At 43.8% G+C, this 9365-nt stretch overlaps 1 long non-coding RNA gene across 1 annotated transcript; it reads right to left on the reverse strand.

The window, feature by feature from the left end:
* LOC137379013 (uncharacterized) lies at window positions 1-7758 on the reverse strand. The gene is made up of 3 exons (XR_010976720.1): window positions 7715-7758; window positions 6352-6598; window positions 1-463 (listed from the first exon to the last, which is right to left on the reverse strand). It is a non-coding gene; the product is annotated as an uncharacterized lncRNA (long non-coding RNA).
* Window positions 7759-9365: the final 1607 nt, after the last annotated feature.

Consider the following 9365-nt stretch of genomic DNA (forward strand, 5'->3'; position numbering starts at 1 on the left):
TGATTGGATTCACATTTACTATTTTCACAAACATGTACTTGATCTTGGGTGGATTGTTTTATTGAAATGATTTCTCGGTGTTGCTTATCTAAAGGCTGACTTTTTTTTTACCAGTTTAAGTACTTTCAACCCACTCTGGACAGCCAGTTAGGAGAGATAAACACAAGAACTACAATATAAGTACTGAATTACATTCGATTTACATGGAAACAATGTGAAAACAAACCCTGTAACCTGTGCAGTTTGCCTTTGTGAAGTCAGGGTTAACTGCTTTTGTGCATTCAATGCTGCAGGGTTTTTGAATTTCATATTCAAGGGTTATAGTAATTAAGTAATGAAGCAGTTGTAATATTTCCAGGGAACTGATTATATGGGCATCTATTTCCTTCATGTCTACGTCACCAATGTTAAGTCAATAATATTTCATTTTAAAAATGTAGTCTGTTTTTTTCCTCAACTGGACCTAGTGAAACAAAAAAAACTTAAATACTTATGAAGCATTGAAATTTACCTCTTGCAACCCCCCAAAATAACTACAAGATTAACACAAACCATTCAATTTTATTTGATAGCTAATCATTCAACCAAGTATAATTTAAATGAGAAAATAAATTAACTTCATTCTTGGGATGTGGACATTGCTTGCAAGGCCAGCATTTATTTCCAATTCCTAATTGCCTTCGATAAGGTGGTGAGTAACCTTCTGGAACACAAGAAATAGGAGCAGTAGACCCTTTTTTTTCCTATTCATTCATGGGATGTGGGCATTGGTGGCTAGGCCAGCATTTATTGCCCATCCCTAATTGCCCTGGAGAAGGTGATGGTGAGCTGCCTTCTTGAATCGCTGCAGTCCATGTGGGGTAGGTACACCCAGTGCTGTTAGGAAGGGAGTTCCAGGATTTTGACCCAGCAACAGTGAAGGAACGGCGATATAGTTCCAAGTTATGATAGTGTGTGACTTAGAGGGGAAATTGCAGGTGGTGGTGTTCCCATGCATTTGCTGCCCTTATCCTTCTAGTTGGTATAGGTCACAGATTTGGAAGGTGCTGTCCAAGGATCCTTGGTGCGTTGCTGCAGTGCATCTTTTATACGGTACACACTGCTGCCACCGTGCGGCGGTGGTGGAGGGAGTGAATGTTTGTGGATGAGATACCATTCAAGCGGGCTGCTTTGTCCTGGATGGTGTCGGGCTTCTTGAGTGTTGTTGGAGCTGCACCCATCCAGGCAAGTGGAGAGTATTCCATCACACTCCTGACTTATGCCTTGCAGATGAATAGGCTTTGGGAGTCAGGAGATGAGTTACTCACCGCAGGATTCCTAGCCTCGAACCTGCTCTTGTAGCCACGGTATTTAGATGGCTACTCCAGTTCCGTTTCTGGTCAATGAGGATGGGGATATTTGTGGAGCCACCTCCTCCAGTTAGTTGTTTAATTGTCCACCACCATTCATGGCTTAGATTTGATCCGTTGGTTATGGGATCATTTAGCTCTGTCTATCGCATGCTGCTTACCCAGTAGTCCTCTGTTGCAGCTTCAATAGGGTGACACCTCATTTTCAGGTATGGCTGGTGCTGCTCCTGTCATGTTTCTGGCACTCTTCATTGAACGAGGGTTGGTCTCCCAGCTTGATGGTATTGAGAGTGGGGAACATGCTGGGCCATGAGGTCACAGATTAAGGTCGAGTACAATTCTGCTGCTGCTGATGGCCCACAGCACCTCATGGATGCCCAGTTTTGCATTCCCCGATCTGTTCGAAATCTATCCCATTTAGCACGGTGATAGTGCCACTCAACACGATGGATGGTATCCCTCAATGTGAAGGCAGGAATTTGTCTCCACAAGGACTGTGCAGTGGTCACTCCTACCAATACTGTCATGGACAGATGCATCTGTGGCAGGCAGATTGACGCGGATGAGGTCAAGTATGTTTTTCCCTCTTGTTGGTTCCCTCACCACCTGCCACATAGTCTAGCAGTTATGTCCTTTAGGACTCAGCCAGCTCAGTCAGTAGTGCTGCTACCGCACCACTCTTTGTGATGGATATTGAAGTCCCCCATCCAGAGTACATTCTGTGCCCTTGCCACCCTCAGTGCTTCCTCCAAGTGCTGTTCAACATGAAGGAGTACTGAGTCATCAGCTGAGGGAGGGTGGTAGGTGATAATCAGCAGGTTTCCTTGCCCATGTTTGACTTGATGCCATGAGACTTCATGTGGTCCAGAGTCGATGTTGAGGACTCCCAGGGCAACTCCCTCCCTACAGTATACCACTGTGCCACTACCTCTGCTGTGTCTGTCCTACCGGTAGGTATGACCATGTCAGGCTGTTGCTTGACTAGTCTGTGGGACAGCTCTCCCAATTTTGGCACAAGCCCCCAGATGTTAGTGAGAACGACTTTGCAGGGTCGACAGGGCTGCGTTTGCCATAGTCGTTTCCGGTGTCTAGGTCGATGCCGGGTGGTCCATCCGGTTTCATTCCTTTCTATTACCTTTGTAGCGGTTAGATACAACTGAGTGGCTTGCTAAGCCATTTCAGAGGGCATGCAAGAATCAACCACATTGCTGTGGGTCTGGAGTCACATGTAGGCCAGACCAGGTAAGGACAGCAGATTTCCTTCCCTAAAGGACATTATTGAACCAGATGGACTTTTACAACAAATCGACAATGGTTTCATGGCCATCATTAGGCTAGCTTTTAATACCAGATTTATTTATTAATTGAATTCAAATTCCACCTTCTGCTGTGGTGGGATTCGAACCCATGTTCCCAGAGTAATACCCTGGTAGTACCCAGTGACAATACCGCTACCCCACCACCTTCCCATAGGGTCCATCGCGTCTGCTCTGCCATTCAATATGATCACAGCTGATCTTAGGCTAAAATTCCCCTTTCCCACCTGCTTCCATATCCCTCGATTTCTTGTGACACCAAAAATCTGTATCCCAGCCTTAAATGTATTCAACAACGGAGCATCCACAACCCTCTGGGGTAGAGAATTCCAAAGATTCACAACCTTTGAGTGAAGTAATTTCTCATCTCAATCCTAAATGATTGGCCCCTTATCCTGATACTGTGCCCCCATGTTTTCTCAATCAGCGGAAACAATCTCTCAGTGTCAACCTGATCCAGCTCCTTCAGTCTTATATTTCAATGAGATCACCCCTCATTCTTGTAAACTCCAGAGAATATAGGCCCAATCTACTCAGCCTCTCATCACAGGGCAACCCCCTCATCCCAGGGACCAATTTAGTGAACCTTTACTGTACCATCTCCAATGCAAGTATATAATTTCTTAAATATAGAGACCAAACCTGCATACAGTACTCCAAATCTGGTCTCACCAAAACCCCGTACAATTGTAGCTTCTCTTTCCCTGTACTCCAATCCCCTTGCATAAAGACCAACATGCCATTTGCCTTCCTAATCAAAGTTTACGGCACAGAAAATGGCCACTTGGCCCATTGTGGCTGTGTCGACCAAAAACAAGCCATCCAGCCTTATCCATCTTTGAGCGTTTAGTCCCTCGCCCTGCAGGTTACGGCACTTGAGGTGCATATCGAGACACCTTCTCAGTGATGAGAGTTTGTGCCTCTACTAATCTTTTGGACAGTGTGTTCTAGACCCCCACAACCCTCTGGGTGAAAAAAAAACTTTTCCTCCTCTCCCCTCTAATCTTTCTATCAATCACTTTAAATCGATACCCCCCTAGGCACTGACCTCTCTGCTAAGGTAAACAGGCCCTTCTCAGCCACTCTATCCAGGCCCCTCACAATTTTGTACATTTCAATCAGATCGCCCCTCAGCCTTCTCTGTTCCAAGGAGAACAACCCCAGCCTATCAAATCTTTCCTCACTGCTGTATTTTTCCAGTCCTGGCAACATCCTCGTAAATCTCCTCCGTACCCTCTCTAGGGTAATTACATCCTTTCTGCAATGAGGTGACCAGAACTGCACACACTACTCAAGTTGTGACCTAACCAATGATTTATAGTTCCAGCATAACCTCCCGGCTCTTATATTCTATAACTCAGCTAATAAAGGAAAGGATTCCATATGCTTCCTTAACCACCTTCTCGACCCATCCTGCTACCTTCAGGGATCTGTGGACATGCACTCCAAGGTCCCTCACTTCCTCTATGCCTCTCTGCCATTATCTGCCACAATTCTGCCATTAATTGTGTATTCCTTTGCCTTGTTTGACCTCTCCAAATTTATCACCTCACACTTCTCCAGGTTGAAATTCATTTGCCACCTTTCTGTCCACCAGACCAGTTCATGGATATCTTCCTGCAGCATACAGCTATCCTCCTTGCTATCAACCACACGGCCAATCTTTGTGTCACCTACAAACTTCTTGATCATGCCCTCTACATTTACGTTCAAATCGTTAACATTGCTTGCTGTACCTGCACGCTAAATTCCTGCGTTCCTTGTACATGCACACCCAAGTCTCTTTGAACACTTACAAGTTTTACACACATTAAAAAATATTCTGCTTTTTATTCTTACGACCAAAGTGAATAACTTCGCACTTCCCTACATTATACTCCATCTGCCATCTTGTTGTCCACTCACTTAACCTGTCTATATCTCTTTGCAGCCTGTGTCCTCCCCACAGCTTAACTTTCCACCTATTTTTGTATCAACAAATTTAGATACATTAATCTGTCGCTTCATCCAAGTCATTAATATAGATTGTAAATAGCTGAGGCCCCAACACTGATTCTTGTTGCACTCCACTATTTACTGCCTGCTAATTTGAAAATGCCCCGTTTATGCCCACTCTTTGCCTCCTGTCTGTTAACCAATCCTCTATCCATGCTAATATGGTAATAAAGTGGGGAGGCAATGGCGTCGTGGTATTGTCACTGGACTAGTAACCCAGAGACCCAGGGTATTGCTCTGGAGACATGAGTTTAAATCTAATGATGGCCATAGAACCATTGCCGATTGTTGTAAAAACCCCATCAGTTTCACTAATGTCCTTTAGGGAAGGAAATCTGCTGTCCTTACCTGGTCTGGCCTACATGTGACACCAGACCCACAGCAATGTGGTTGACTCTTAAAATGCCCTCTGAAATGGCCTAGCACTCAGTTGTATCTAACCGCTACGAAGTCACTAAAGAATGAAACCGGACGGACCACCTGGCATCAACCTAGGCACCGGAAATGACAAAGGCAAACCCAGCCCTGTCGACGCTGCAAAGCCCTCCTTACGAACATCTGGGTGCTTGTGCCAAAGTATGGAGAGCTGTCCCACAGACTAGTCAAGCAACAGCCTGACATAGTCATCGCCACGGAATCATACCTTACAATGTCCCAGACCCTGCCATCACCATCCCCGGGCACGTCCTGTCCCACTGGTAGGACAGACCCAGCAGAGGCGGCAGCACAGCGGTATACAGTCGGGATGAATTGCCCTGGAAATCCTCAACATCGACTCCAGCCCCCATGAAGTCTCATGGCATTAGGTCAAACATGGACAAAGAAATCTCCTGCTGATCATCTATCGCTCTCCCTCAGCTGATGAGTCAGTACTCCTCCATTTTGAACACCACTTGGAGGAAGCACTGAGGGTGGCAAGGGCACAGAATGTACACTGGGTGGGGGACTTCAATGTCCATCACTAAGAGTGGCTCAGTAGCACCACTACAGACTGAGCTGGCCAACTTCTAAAGGACATAGCTGCTAGACTGGGTATGCGGCAGGTGGTGACGGAACCAAGAGGGAAAAACATACTTGACCTCATCCTCACCAATCTGCTGACAGATGCATCTGTCCATGACAGTATTGGTAGGAGTGACCACCACACAGTCCTTGTGGAGACGAAGTCCCCCCCCCCCTTCACATTGAGGATACCATCCATCGGCGTGTGGCACTATCACCATGCTAAATGGGATAGATTATGAACAGATCTAGCAATGCAAAACTGGGCATCCATGAGACTCTGTGGGCCATCAGCAGCAGCAGAATTGGACTCAACCACAATCTGTAACCTCATGGCACGGCATATCCCACACTCTACCATTACCATCAAGCCGGAAGGCCAACCCTGGCCCACATCCCATGAATGAATAAAAAAATCAGCTCCAACTCCATAAGCCCTTAGCTTGCCTATTAACCTTGTGTTGCATCTTATCGAATGCCTTTTGGAAATCCAGGTATACTACATCTACTGGCTCTCCTTTATCTACCCTACTAGTTACATCCTCAAAAAACTATTTGTCATACAGGATTTCCCTTTAGTAAAACCATGTTGATTTGTTTTAACCATACTGTCCTTTTCCAAGTGCATTAAGACTTCCTTATTAATAGATACCAGCATTTTCCCAATGACTGATATTAGGATAACTGACCTATAGTTCCCTGTTTTCTCTCCCCCTTTCTCGAAAAGCAGTGTAATGTTTGCAACGCGGTGTAACATTTGTGAACCACTGAAGTTCTTGTGGTATAGGTTCACCCACAGTGCTGTTAGGCAGGGAGTTCCTGGATTTTGACCCAGCGACGAAGGTGTGTGACTTGGAGAACTTGCAGGTTGTGGTGTTCCCATGCACCTGCTACTCTGGTCCTTCTAGGTTTTAGAGGTCACAGGTTTGGAAGGTGCTGTTGAAGAATAATTGTTTCATGTTAGTGAAAAATCAATCAGGTTGGCCTGTTACAGTGCAGTGCTATCACCAACTTTCACCATCTCTATAGTAGTCAGTGATACTTTACCAAACATACATTTTCAGGTGTTTAAGATTCTTACGTGAAGAATTTATTTGTAGCATTTGATTAAATATATATCTTTCATTTTCATTATAAAGGGGTCAATTTCACATTTTTGGTACACAATTTTTCTATCGGGTAATATTTGGTATGGTAAAACACTTGCAGTTCTGCACTTTCATAAAAATCTTTACTATTGCATATGTTTAAACTAGAAAGGAGAATCAGCTTTCAAAAACAGGATGGCACAGCCTACTTTAAACAAATTTGAACAGTCTACCACATGATTTCAAGCTTATAACTTGAATATTTAGGTCGAAATAAATCTTAGAGATGAAGGAAGATTTTTGCTGCATTATGGGGGAAGGTGCTGCGAGTGCAGTGAGACGGAAACATTTCTCTCACCAGAGGGATGGATATTTTCTTACTAACTCATTAAAAGTCACAAATTCAATTCCAGCTCATTCAGGTTTTTACAAGAGGGGCAGAGGAGGTGAAAATGGAACAGAAAGAAATGGGCACTCAAAAGATTTTCAAATAAACAGGACAATTGCAGGCACATCAATTACTTGATCCAATGAAAATGATCTTGTATTCCTGAACATCCTCTCAGGTCAAAGACCCTTGCAACAAATTTCAAAAACATTGCTCAAAGCGCTCATCATTTTATGGGTTTCCATCTACGCTCCATTGTACTTTAGCTGATCAGGTGCTGCTGGCCTTTCCCTACCTTGTCTACTTCAGCTCTGTGGCTTTTCACCAAACTGAAAAGAGACCAATAAATACCCTACAACAACTCTCCAATTTTTCCCACCAGGTATAGGAAACCTGGTTCTGCTCAACACTTAATAAATCGGAGATGGATAATCACAGCCTTGAAATTGTGACCTACTGCTCCCTAACGGAGGGGTTCATTGTGTCTCTTTACAGTCAATAAACGTGCTGCCAGTTTTTCTTTTAAGAAAAGAAATCGCCCAATTGCCTAAATAGGAAATAGTGATTTTCACTTACCCATCTGTCGCATGGTACAAGGTAGATCTTGCATTGAAGACAGTGGTATGATGCAACCCTGGTGTTGTGAAATAGCCGGATCGTAGCAGTTGCTTTTTGCCGGCCTGATTCACAACACCAGCTGCTGCACCAATACCAAGTTCTGATTGACAGTGGCACGTCAGCCATCCAGCCTGGCACTTCTGCGAATCTCTTCCATGATGGCTATAAAACGGAGTTATCTCGTGTACACTTTACGCAATCAAAATTCATCTCATTTAAAAAAACTGAAGGTTCAACATTAGAATCAAGTACTTTTCAGAAAATATCTAAAATGCACCGGCAGAACTAAAGATAAATGTATGATTCATTTAACCGTCTTTAGCTTATGAGATCCAGCTCAATGCTTGATTTAGTGGCCTCCAGCACCAGGCCAGTTTTATGTAGGCTTTCCTCTTACCTTGAAAGGTTCAGAGCCAGTCTTTTTTTTTTATGATATAAATGGAAAATAACGCTTCCCAGATAAGGTAGGAAGTTCATACAGTGATTAAGCTGTATTATACAAATCAGGAAAATTCCAGGTTTGATCTCCATTCTGAGTTTGTGGAATTTGACTGAAGCTCTGTAGGTGCAAAATTATCCTCAGTATCCCCAGTTAGGAAGGTGGCGTGGGGATTGTAGCCATGGTTTCTGCTCCTATTTTCTATCTTGACTCCTGCTGCAGTTTATGTGTCAGCATCAGGTAAAGACAATATTAGGCTTGGCTGTGATGCCCTCCCATCAAAATAGCCACACATTTACTCTCAAATCATGAATAACTGCCATCAGAGCGAAGTACCAGAGGATGGGAGGCAGTGGTTTCAAGGGCCAGCACTGCATGGATCTATATGTCAGCAAGGAATCAATGCCTTTCGGAGGGCAGGGAAGAAAAATTGGTGGTGAAAACTGGAGTAGAAACAATTAACTCAGTAATGGGGTTATTGTCTCACACCTTGTACCACAAGTCGAAGATGGGCTACTTGCTGTGATCCCTCATAGTGAGTTCCCAACCTTCATTAGCATCCCAGCAGAGGCAAAGTACATTGTTAAAGGTGGGGGAGGGGAATGAATGGCCAAGTTCTTAATGGCCACTCTTGTGAAAGCTTGCATCTAAACATAAATATAAAAATAATGTCATTAAGACTGTTCCTTCTCCAACCAGAGGGAAAATTGTTTTTGTAGCGAGATATGATGATCTGAAATGCACTACTGAAAAGGATGGTGGCAGAGAATTGGATGTATACTTGAAAATAAAAATTTGTAGGGTCAAAGGAAAACAGCAGAGGAGTGGGACAAATTGGATGGCTCTTTCAAATTGTTGGGACAGGCATGATAGAACCTTGCAGCACACAAGGAGGCTGAAAAGCAGGATTATCAAAGAACACCTCAGTTGCATTTTATATCAATAAGTCAAGCTGTACTTCTTGGAAAATCAGCTTCCAACATGCAGGTTAATGCACAGTAAGCGAAAGCATGGGGTAGAGAAACATCAGTGAGTCCATTAGATAGGATCATAATTTCATATCCAACTTACCCAAGGGGCTAATTATTTCTTGTTAAACTGCAAGAACTGTAGTAACTAATTTTTATGAACAAATTCTTTGGCAAATAATCTTATTTCTTTCTCCTAGCA

Source organism: Heterodontus francisci, chromosome 17 (assembly GCF_036365525.1).
Source record: "Heterodontus francisci isolate sHetFra1 chromosome 17, sHetFra1.hap1, whole genome shotgun sequence".
NCBI lineage: Eukaryota > Metazoa > Chordata > Chondrichthyes > Heterodontiformes > Heterodontidae > Heterodontus > Heterodontus francisci.